This window comes from Amaranthus tricolor, chromosome 6 (assembly GCF_026212465.1).
Source record: "Amaranthus tricolor cultivar Red isolate AtriRed21 chromosome 6, ASM2621246v1, whole genome shotgun sequence".
NCBI lineage: Eukaryota > Viridiplantae > Streptophyta > Magnoliopsida > Caryophyllales > Amaranthaceae > Amaranthus > Amaranthus tricolor.
The window spans coordinates 21,867,787-21,880,987 of NC_080052.1; positions in this window are offsets into that span (position 1 = coordinate 21,867,787).

A 13,201-nucleotide genomic window follows, 5' to 3' on the forward strand; every position below is an offset into this window, starting at 1 on the left:
TTCTTAGCTTTGTGGTTGACTTTTGACTTTTGGCTTGTTGGTTGGTCAAACAGCTAAAAAACGTGTTTGGTAAATGACTTTTAAGCCGAAATGAAAAAATTGCTCCAGCTAGCTTTTTTGGTTCGCTTTTGGCTTTTGGCATTTGACCAACTTTTTCTCTAATAAACAGCTAAAAACCAATACTTAAATTTACCAAACATCTCCACAAATAGCTAGCTTTTTCAGCTAATTTAAAAGCCAATAAAAACAGTCAACATTTCCAACTGATCAAATAAGCCAACTAAAAAACCAACGGCCAACAACCAATTACCAAATATCCCAATAAATTAGCTCTTAAATATCAAGCCAACTCAAGCTATCAAGGGTTGGGCAAAATGTCAAGGTCAAACATAGGGCCAAGGTCTGTCAGCATCCAAATAGGGCGTAAAAAAGGACAATTGCGGCATCATACGCGTTGACGGGTAGAAGACCACTCGAAAAAAGTTAACCTAAAATACATGGTCACATATTAAAGGATGGTGTGGATCTTCCCACGTAAATAACTTTGGGCTTATGAATAGCCCAGGAGGTGTTTGGATATGCTAAAACATTGTTAAAGTTACAAATTTTCAAATAAGACGATTTTACAATAAAATTTTTTTATAGGGTCTGCTTAATATATATTTACTGTCTTAACGTGATAACATATAATTTTAAATAATTATTTATAATTTTAAATAATTATTTATAATTTTAAAGTGATTAATTAAAAAAAAATAAACTAATTATATAAGCTTATCTAATAATGAAATGATCTCTATTATCAAGTTGGGTGGGAATTTATTAGATTTTATTTCCATTTATTTAGTGATAGTGGGCCCATATGGGCCATGTTTGAGTCCAACTATGTCGGAATAGGGTGTCATTCTTTGCCTCATTTTCCTCTCATAATCTTGAAAATGGAGTATGTTTTTCTGTCTATCCAAACGTCAACTCATTTGTGGTCTATAAAAATTGAACTATTATTAAAAGTACTATTCATCCCTCTTAATTTATTACGTTCCCTATTGAAGTTCCTATAAGAAATATTCACGAGAATTAAGAAAAATAAAATATTTTAAATGGTGGATATATTATTTAATTGATAATAAATTTGATAGAAGAAAAAATGGGGATCATAAACATTAAAAAAATATTAAAAGAAAGTTAGTGGAAAAAATATAGAGACCATAATTGATAAAAAAATATTTTTATAAAGTTAGTGGGAAATATGTGGAGACATTAAAAAATATAAAAATGTTAAAAATAAAGTTAGTGGAAGATATGTGGGGACCATAAGTATTATAAAAATATTAGAATGAGAATTTTTGTCCAAAATTTGTGATATAAATAAAAAAATTTCTTATGGAAACAACAAATGAAACATCCCAAAATGAATAATGGGAACTTCTTTAAGGAACGAAGGGAGTACTATATTTTTTTGGATGGTTATGTTAGAGTCCCTCCTATTTATCACAAATGTTCTATTTATTTTTTGGACATTGTTCATCCATCACTATTAATTTATAGTTTATTGTTAATCTATAAGTTAAAATAAAGTCAAGTGAAATTTTGTTTGATTAGTCTCAATGTAAGGATTATTAATATCAACTTTTCATAATTTTTAATCATCAATCAGATATATTAAAGATTAAATTGATGCATTTAATAGAGTGTATAAAGTAATTGGTAACACTTGTGATGAAAAAGGAGGGAGCAAGTAGTATTACAATACTCCTTTTATTTCTCAATATGTATGTGTCTCTTAGTTTTCATATTTATTCATTTCTGAAACGGTAATATTAGGATCTAAAAATACTGAAGTTAAAAATCCAATAAAATTGGTTTTAATCAATATTATATGATTAAATAACCATTTATCCTTGTTATCGTATCATTATTGTCTATACCTAAAAGAAGCTAAAAGTAAGTCACCTCATAGAGTGAATAGCTTATATGATTAATACAAGTATATATGCACCATTTTTATATAATTAACATTATTTTCTAGAAGCATATAATACTTTGTTAACGAATATTTAAGTTATTAAAATTGATAAGTTAATCTAACAAAATTTTGGGTTTTTGGGAAACTAAATAGAGATGTACTTCTATTACTTCATAAGTTAGTTATTTGCAATTCAATATGAAGTTATATACAAAAATTTTATTAAAAATTTCTTTCCCCAAACAAAAAGATTTGTTTTTACTTTTAAAATTATCATAAACCAACTTGAATTACAACTTAAAAGTAAAAAAAAAAAATTATCGAGAATAATCCCTACCTTTTACGTTTTTATGTGAATAAACCCTACTTTTGATTATTCATGAAAAATCCGAACTTTTCACCTTAGTTGCTCATAACAACCCTACCGAAATTGTGACCGGCTACAGCAGGTCGAAAAGCTGAGTTTAATGTCTTCACTAAAATAACCTTCTTCAACATTCAATTCCATGCCAATTTGAATTACATCCCAATTCATTTCAGCCCCAAAATGGTCATCCTAAAATCCCTCAATTTGCATTTCCCAATTCTAAGGTTCATCATTTCACCCCCAAATTCAAAGAAGGAAAGTTGAATTTGGTCGTTTCTGTTGTTGTTCTTAAAAAAAATGGTAAGCTGCTATTTTCATGGAGGTTTCGGTATTATTATTTACGAATTTCTGGTTAAATGTGCTAATTTCTGCTATTTTGAATGTATGAATTTTTGTTTAATTTTCGAATGTAATTCCCAAATTTTTCGAATTTATGTTGTTCAAATCTTCATCATAATGAAGAAATGGTGTTGTTCTTTTAGCCTTGTGTATGCTTATGTTCATCATCATTATTTTCGAATTTGGATTCATCATTTTTCGAATGAGAATTCATTTTTGCTAAAAAAAGGGAAAAAAAAACAAAGTACAGGGATGAACTGAATTTTCTATCTCCTAAATTTGGGTTTGACAATGGAAAAATGAAGTAAGAAGGAGGAAATAAAGTAAATAATAAAAAGTAAAAGTTCGAATTATTCATAAATAATCAAAAGTAAGAGTTATTTACAAGAAAAAGTAAAAAGTAGAGATTATTCTCAACAATAAAAAAAAAAAAAAAAAAAACAAAGAAACCATTAGAAGAGAACAAAGTGAGTTAACTTTAATTTCCCCAAAAAAGTTTCAAGAAAATATTATTTACCGATGTTTCAACTGATATCACAATAAAATTTGCTCAGCTTGCTGTGGTCATAGAGCCTTATTTATTACGAACAATTAGAAATTTTAAAAATTAACTTGAGTATTAAATGAAGTAATATGTAGAACAATTAGAGATATGGTCAATATCCACAAACTCAATCTCTTTAATCATTTCATCCATTTTTTAATATTCACTTAGATATTTTTCCCTTCGTTTGATCCGATAGAATAAGATCTAAATTTATTAAGGTTTGATTTGATCTGATTTGTCTCTTTTGATTAAGTATAATCTGGTCTGATCTAGTAAAGTCAGGTTTGATATGATCATATTATTTTTGTTGTTATTGTTGTTGTTATTATTAATATCGCAATTGATCTCCGATTCTACGATTTTACGATAAAAAAAGCGAGCGATCTAAATCGTAAGTAGAATTAGTTGTAGTGTTCGTAGAATCTTATGATTCTAATTGAAAAAAATTTTAAAGTGTAATAATAATTGATAATGATAATGATAAGTAATAAAAATAAGTAATAAGACTAAGTAATAAGAATTAGCAAAATGTTGTTTGATTCGGTCTGATCTAATTAGGACTCATATGCTCTAATCTGATTTGATTAGATTATGGTCTGATCTGATTAAGTGATATGGTCATATTTAATCTAATCTGATTTGATTCTTATAAAAATAAGTAATAAACAAAAGTAATAAGTAGAAGTGAACATATTCTTAATTATTATTCAATGTTTTACTTTCTCACTATGATCAGCAAAAATTAAATTTTATTATAAGTCGAACGATATTTAAAATCATTGGCACATAAAAGAATTATAAAGCTAATTATAACCTTGATTATTTAGAAAGCTACTTTTTAGAGGTTTTAGATAATTTGATCGGTTAAAAATATTGATAAATAGATTATAAGTTATGAAGATGTTTAGTGAAAGTGAACGAGGAAATGGAGATGTGGTCAGGATTGGATATACACATACTAATGCATGTGATGAAAGAATATTAGTACCCTTGTGGAATACTTCTCAGTGTTTACTAGTGGAAAAAATCTTATTTGCTGCAGTTTTTTGGCTATAATATGCTACAATTTTAGCCTCAAGCATTAGTGATAGCAGTAAATTATCTATTTTAAATGTTGTGGTTTAAAACCGCAGCAAAAAAGTGCACTATATGCTGCGGTTTTTAGGAGGCTCGCAACATTTATGTTTTTTTTTTTTTGCTTTTTTCGTTTAGTACTATTAAATAATCCAATAATGTACAATGTAATAAACAATGATTAATCCAATGATAATCACCAATTAACACCAATAATCACCAATAATCTCTTTGTAAACTCTCGATCATACATATAATATAATAATATGTACATATACAAATTAAAGTCCTAATAAATCTAAACTAATTACATTATTTACCAAGAACAAAAATTAGCAACATACGCGGTAATTTTGTCTTTCAATTCGCGTATTTTCCCATCTCTCAAAGGTCGTGCTTCCTTGAAATGTCGTATAAAACCTATAATATAATATAAAATTAAAAGATACATAAACATTAGATTTTAAAAATAATAGTAAATATACAATATATATTATAATTTAAGAACGTAACAAATACTTTACAGCATCTATGTTTTCGAGTCCAACCTCCTTCACGGATTTTAAGATATCGTCCATGTATTTGAGAGTGTAGTAGTCGCAATCAACGGAATTAGAAGGTTGTCGAAAGCACTAAGAGAAAATAGATGTTAGTGCCAAAAACGCTTAAAAACCATAAAATCTCAACTTAACACGTAATTTCTAGTATATGACTATGATTTTCAATACTAATCACTTCAACACAATAATATATACCAAATAGTGTTGTGTGCCAAGTTTCGTGCAAAACAAACCAAGTTTGAGCTACTTTATGTGCAAAAGCCAAAAACGCTTAAAAACCCTTAAAATCGCAACTTAACACGTAATTTCTAGCATATGACTATGATTTACAATTCTAACCACTTCAACACAATAATATATATACCAAATAGTGTTGGCGTGCCAAGTTTTGTGCAAAACAAACCAAGTTTGAGCTACTTTATGTGCAAAAGTGCCAAAAAAGCTTAAAAACGCACAAAATCGCAACTTAACACGTAATTTCTAGCATATGACTATGATTTACAATTTAACCACTTCAACACAATAATATATACCAAATAGTGTTGTGTGCCAAGTTTCGTGCAAAACAAACCAAGTTTGAGTTACTTTATGCGCGAAAGTGCCAAAAACACTAAAAAACCCATAAAATCGCAACTTAACACGTAATTTCTAGCAACTCAATGTGCACCAATCAATCCAGCAGCAGAGACAGAAGAACAAACAAGAACATGCTTTCTGCTAGCTGACCTTGCATGACATTTGGAGAGCCGGTCTATACACCAAGTACCAGAAAAACCCAAGGGATGGCATCTTTGTACATGGAACAAGAAGTCAAGGTCAAAGGGTAGCCCTAATAATCCATAGAGAACCCACAGGACCAGCACCAAGGTCCCCTAGTCAGCTGATATCATACCAGAATAAATCAACATTCTGTTTTCTGATTTTTGTTCTTCAAATGTGTAACACCCCTGAATTTCAGACCCTTCAGGGTGTCACTTGTGGAAATAAATAATTATTTAGATAGGAAAAAAAAAAGATGACGTTTGAAAACTTCCAAACAAAGTCCTACGGAAATTTCGGCAGCATCTGCCTTGAAATTTGACGCGCCGAAGATTTAGACAAACGATAAATCATCATAATGAAGAGGCATCAATGGCCTCGTAACAGGATCACGGCGGAAAGGTCATCGCCAAAACCTCTGTCGACATGCTAAGCATGGATCGTGGTTCCCATGTAAACGCTTGGGTTTTCCAAGCAAAAAGGTAATCCACTGTACAAGTCATTCAAGATACTATAACAAAATATAAAACGATATAAATCTTTGCAGCGGAACGAATTACATCAAAAGGAGGACTCATGCCTCAACCAAAACATATACACTTTCAATTCGAAATCACATGCAGCGTCAAAAATGGTTCGAACAGGGCACGCGTCAAGGTTCTCACTCGATCCCCCCCCCCCCATATGCAATGCAAGGAAACTCCAAAACCTGCAAGACCTATCTACGACGTCCCTGCTGCTCAACGTAAAGTCGTGGACCAAACGTGTCATAGCAGGGCCATCAGAGACAAGCCGTCAACAAGGAAACAAGCAGTACACGTCAGTATCTAGCAACAAGTTATATATGCAACCAACAATCAATTCAACAAGATGAGAGAAGATAGACACTCCAATGTATAAAAATCTACTCCAACCATTCCTCACTTCTGTGCACTTCTCAATGCCTTCACCATTTTCTATTCCTTCCTTAATTCCACGTATTATCTTTTGTGACTAGAGGCCACCATATTGGGGTTTGCAAGACCCACATGGCAACACCTCAACCAAGGGCGGTGACGGCCATGCCGGCGCCCAATGGCAAGTATGATCATACCCCCGTACAGCGACCATATATAGATGATCCATGCCTCCGGGAACTAAACCAACTGGGGTACCAATCCAGTGGAGTCACAGTAACATCCAACTTAATATCTCATCAATAAGGGACTCATTCCCATTCCATCTCATATAATCCAACATTCTACTCTCGCGATATCAGAACTCAATCTCTACTATCTTTACAACTGATTTTCACTTGTGACACGAACTTAACCGTATTTAAATAGCACATCATATTCAACCTAGTTCGTATAATATTATCACGCAAGGAAAATAGATTGAAGATGCATGCAAGAATCAGTTACTGCGTGTACTTACCTGCACTGCAAGACGACAGCCACAAAAATCGCTTCGAAGGGGTTCTTACGCCCCTCTTATGAACCGGGCACCTATACACGTTTAAAGTAAGACTAATAAGCCTACTTCACATCATTTACGAAGCACCGACTCCATACAAGCTACGCTATTAGCCAATTAAGTTTCGATTCAAGCTAATACGCATTCTACGCATACTCATGTAATAAATTCAACCCATGTTCATACATGAACTACGCCATCAATTCCAATCAAACCATAACATTAGATTCTAGTCAGGTTTATATCAAGATATGTTCAAGAACACGTAATACATGACGTTACACTTAATAACAATCATATCACCTATGATAGTAGTGGTTTATTATTTTTCCAAGGTTTTTAGAGTGAAACGATTAAGAATGAATTAGATTTGTAGCTTGGCGAATCAATAACGATTCGTATAATTTGGGTCAAAGTCACCCAACTTAGCAACCGAGCTCAAAACTAACCACCTCATCAACGACTATAACCACGATAATACTTTCATTAATGACAATCGCTACCTTAATCCGTCTCAGTAATTATTATTATCGTTTACTCTACAACAATGGATATTAACAATACTAGTCACCATTCATCCAAACCACAAAAATAGTATATACTACTTTTAATTCATCCACCCCTAACTTATTCAAGTTCAATTCACACTTTCAAATGCCTACCCACTTTAAATCCTATTAAGATATAACTTAATCCAAGCTAAGATTCATGAATTTACCCAAATTACTATCTTTAAATTCATCATAATATCAACCCTAATCATTTTATTTCAATGATAATTCTTTTAACTACTACCCATACTATGATTCAATGAGACTAATACAATATACAATCAACACACAACTCATGAACATGGTAGATTCTAATTAAAATTAGCAAATCAATCAATTGAAAAGTGAGATGCTTACAAAGATCAAAACTAGCAAGAATGGTAAAGAGGAGGATGAAGGTCGTGGTGGTGGTGCACGAAAGCCAAGAATGGCTGGAGAAGACCTTAAATCGATAGCAGCTGACGGCTGCTGCTGGTTTGGCTGCCGGCTAGACACAGCGAGAGAGGAGGGGTGTGCTGCGGTGGCTGCTGCTTGCGTGGGGAAGGAGAAGCCGGCTGCTACTGCTGGTTTGGAGGAAGAAGAGCGCAGCCCTTGCTGCTGCTTGCGAGTGGAGCTGTCGGTTGAGGGAAGTGGGAAAGAGGCGCACGGGAAGAGAGAGGAAGAAGGAGAGGGAGGAGAAGGAGAAGACGGCTTGTCTTCGATGTTTAGGGTTTCGTGGGTCTTTAACCGTTTTTTTTTTTGTTTTTTTTTTTTTTTTTTTATTTATTTATTTATTTATTTCGGTTCATTTTGTTGCAAGATCCAACTAAGAGACTCACCTTCGCGGCCTCATACATTTTAATAAAATAATCATTTTGATTCGAACCTCTTTATTTGAGAAGTCGTAACTATATTTTTAGTATATATATAAGTCGACATTTAAATCCATATGTGAAAGAAATTTATTAAAACTAATTCGGAAATAATTAAATAATAATTGTAAAATCTTTAAAAACTATTAAAATATTAAGTGATTACGTCATTAAAATGTCGGGGTGTTACAGGCTACCCCCCTTAAAAGGAGTTTCGTCCCCGAAACTAGCGCAACCAAGGTACTAATTGAGAAAATTTATATTTCTAATAACTCCAGAAGGTGTCTTAACGATTTTAAGCCTAAGGAATTATCTCAAGGATCGTGACCTTATTGACACTATTATACTCACTCTTATCCAAATATTCATGCATATTTTGTTCCGAGCATTCATAGTCCTCTAAATTAACTCGACACCCAAACAAAGCATGTAAATGTCACACAATTAACTTAACATAATCAATCAAAGCATGTAAAAATCGTACAATTGACTCGACACGATCAAACAAAAGCATGCAATTTTCTAATAGGTCGGTATCATAGAGGAGGAAATGCATGCAAACGCGCGAAGTTCTATCACATTCTACCCCCCTTAAAGACTTAGTTACGACCCCGTAACTTACTAACCTCAAGAAAAAGGTGCGGGTATTTCTCACGCATGGAATCCTCAGTTTCCCACGTTGCCTCCTGCGTGCGCTGGTTAGCCCATAGAACTTTCACCATTTTTATATCTTTTCTCCTCGTACTACGCACCTTAGAATCTAAGATCTTGATAGGCTTCTCTTCATAAGATAGATTCTCATCCAGATCTAAGGGTTCGGGATCTAGCACATGAGATTTATCGGGAACATATCTCTTCAACTGCGAAATGTGAAACACATCATGGACCTTACCCAACTCATTGGGTAATGCTAGTTTGTAAGCGACCTTTCCTACCTTCTCTGTGATCTCATAAGGTCCTATAAACTTTGGGCTCAACTTCCCCCTCTTGCCAAACCTCATGACTCCCTTCATGGGTGAAACTCTCAATAGCACATAATCCCCTACGGCGAACTCATCAGGTCTCCTCTTAAGATCTGCGTAGGACTTTTGTCGATCCTGGGCCGCCTTAAGTCTTTCTCGAATCATTTTTACCTGATCGGTCATCTCCTCTAACATAGCCGGTCCTAGAGTAACAGATTCACTGAAATCGTCCCAACATACAGGATTACGACAACGACGACCATACAGAGCCTCAAAAGGTGCCATCTGGATGCTTGCCTGGTAACTATTATTGTATGAAAACTCCACCATATCTAGGCACTCATCCCAAGATCCTTGCCTATCCAAGGCTACGGCTCTCAACATATCTTCAAGAGTCCGATTAGTGCGCTCGGTCTGTCCATCAGTGGCAGGGTGAAAAGATGTGCTTCTTAGAAGTTCTGTTCCCAGAGCTGCTTGAAAAGCCTCCCAAAATTTTGACACATACCTAGTATCACGGTCAGAAACTATAGATCTAGGGACACCATGGTATCGCACAACATTTTTAAGGTAAGCTCGAGCCAACTGATCCATACTCCATTGATTATTCATCGGAATGAATCTTGCACTCTTGGTGAGTCTATCAACGATCACCCATAACGTGTCATTTCCTGACCTAGTTCTCGGTAAACCCAAAACAAAGTCCATCGATATGTCATCCCATTTCCATACAGGAATATCCAAGGGTTGGAGTAAACCTGCAGGTCTCTTATGTTCACTTTTGACCTTTTGACATGTCAGACACCTGGAAACAAACTCAGCAATATCTCTTTTCATCCCAGACCACCAGAATGTTTGCTTCAGATCTCGATACATTTTATCTCCCCCCGGGTGGACGGAATACATCGAACTATGAGCCTCTGATAAGATTTTATCCTTGAGCTCTGCACAAGAAGAGGGTACACACCATCTACCCTTGTATCGAATGCTACCATCCTCGAATATTGTGAATCCTTCAGCTTTTCCTTCTCTAACCTGCTCCCTCGTTTTTTCCAATAAGGAGTCACTCACTTGATGTGTTAAAATTTCTTCAAAAATTGAGGGTCGAATTGATAAGGCTGTTAATCTGGACCTCAGCTCCCCGTGCTGCACAATCTCGAGGTTCAACTTTTCCATGTCTCTTTGCAACTCTCTAGGAATAGTCAAGGTAGCTACGGAATGATTGGTCTTTCTACTTAGAGCATCGGCTACCATGTTCGCCCTACCCTCATGGTAATTAAACTCTACGTCATAGTCGTTAATCAACTCTAGCCATCTTCGCTGCCTCATGTTCAAATTTTGTTGCGTATACAAGTATCGCAAACTCTGATGATCAGTGTAGATCTTGCACTTCACTCCATACAAGTAATGTCTCCAAATTTTCAAAGCAAAGACAATGGCTGCTAGCTCCAGGTCGTGAGTTGGGTAATTGACTTCATGTGGTTTTAGTTGTCTGGATGCATACGCGACCACTTTCCGATTTTGCATCAATACACATCCCAACCCATACTTCGATGCATCACTATACACAAGGTACTCAAGGGTGCTATCTGGAAGAGTAAGCACGGGTGCGGTAGTCAACCTCTCCTTTAAGGTTTGGAAGGCCAACTCGCACTCTTTAGACCATTCGAATTTCTTGTCTTTCTTCATCAAGTTGGTCATAGGGCAGGCGATCTTTGAGAAATCCTTCACAAATCTCCTATAGTAACCAGCTAAACCCAAAAAGCTCCTTACTTCAGTCACATTCTTCGGTGCAGGCCAATCTCTCACCGCCTCAATTTTTGCAGGATCAACGGCAACTCCTTCTTTGGACACAAAATGCCCAAGGAACGAAACCTTCTCGAGCCAAAATTCACACTTTGAAAACTTCGCGTACAGCTTATTGTCCCGGAGTAATTGCAACACCTTCCTCAAATGTTGTTCGTGTTCCACCCTATCTCTCGAATACACCAAGATGTCATCAATAAAGACCAGCACGAAATTGTCGAGGCACGAACTAAACACCTGGTTCATCATGCACATAAAAGCTGCAGGTGCATTAGTCAACCCAAAAGGCATCACTGTGAACTCGAAGTGCCCATATCGAGTCCTAAAGGCTGTTTTCGGAATATCGCGCTCCGCAATCCTCAGCTGATGATAGCCAGACCTCAAGTCAATTTTGGAAAATAACCCTGCTCCCTTAAGTTGGTCAAACAAATCATCGATTCTCGGAAGAGGGTATTTGTTCTTCACAGTTATCTTGTTCAGTTCTCGATAATCAATACATAACCTCATAGTCCCATCCTTCTTACGAACAAACAAGACAGGTGCTCCCCAAGGCGAAACACTCGGTCGAATGTATCCCTTCTCTAATAACTCCTCGACTTGCTTTTTAAGTTCCTCCATTTCAGCTGGTGCCAACCTATATGGTGCTTTTGATATAGGTCCCACCCCTGGTACCAGGTCTATGGTGAACTCAACAGCCCTAACAGGTGGCATCCCCGGTATCTCCTCTGGGAAGACGTCTAGGAACTCATTTACGATTGGCACTGATTCAGGAGTCAACTCCTCGTCTTCTATCTTACGTACATGACATAGGTAGCTTGGCAGTCCCTTCCTCAATAATGTTTTCATCTTCAGGGACGATACTATCTTCGTTTGCATACCTGAAGTAGCTTTGCAATACTTAACTTTCTTTCCCTTGGGCCCCACAAGCCTGACTTCTTGCCTCTCACATTCAACAATAGCTTTAAACCGACCCAACCAGTCCATCCCAAGAATAATGTCTAAGTCGCACATCTTTAACTCATATAGGTCACTAGGAAAAATGGTTCCCCCAATGGTCAAAGGAACACTCTTATACACTCTAGTGCATTGATACAACTCTCCTGAAGGAACTGCTACGGCGTACGAAGAAGGTTCGGGATCCTTTAATCCTAACCTTTCAATTATTGATGCAGATACAAAAGAATTTGATGCTCCAGTATCAAATAACGTATTGACAGGCACGGAGTTCACAAGAAACGTACCTGTCACCACATCCTTTGCATCCTCTGCTTCCCTTGTGCTGATGGCGGTTAATTTTGCAGGTGTTGATTGAGTAGTTAGCGCGCTGGTTCCCGCACTTCCATTACTTCGACCATTCGACTCTCCGGGTTTATAGTTGCTTGGACTAGGCCGATATCCGTTCCCGTTCTTCGACTGATGTAAGTTTTGACCACAGTAGTCACTCCCATTCCTCTGATTCCCAAAATTCCTCTGATAAAAATGCTGCTGTCCCCCATTCTGTTGATTCGGACGCCCATGCTTGGCATAACATTCGAAGCCACGATGACCCAACTTGCCACAAACATTACATTCTACTAAATTCCCATTACAATCCTTCCCTGGGTGGTTGTTTGGACACCTGCGGCAGAAATAAACTCTTTCCTTACTATTACTGTCTCCACTCTTCTTTTGATTGCTGAACTCCCTATGGTGCGACTTCCCATTTCTTTCGAGACTTGAAAAGCCCATGTGTCTCTTATTCTGCTGGGAATGGTGTTGCTGCTGGAAGCTCTCCTTTCTCTTATCCCCACTGTTGACACCTGCACTGCTAGTTTCAAGCTTCTTTCCCTTATCTTTGTATAGTAGACTTCCCACTTGAGCGGCTCTTTGGTACATCGCATCCAGAGTGGTGTACCGGTCACTATCAACGTGCACTTGAATTTCATTGCTCAGCCCCAATTCAAAACGCTGCATCTTCTGCTCCTCGG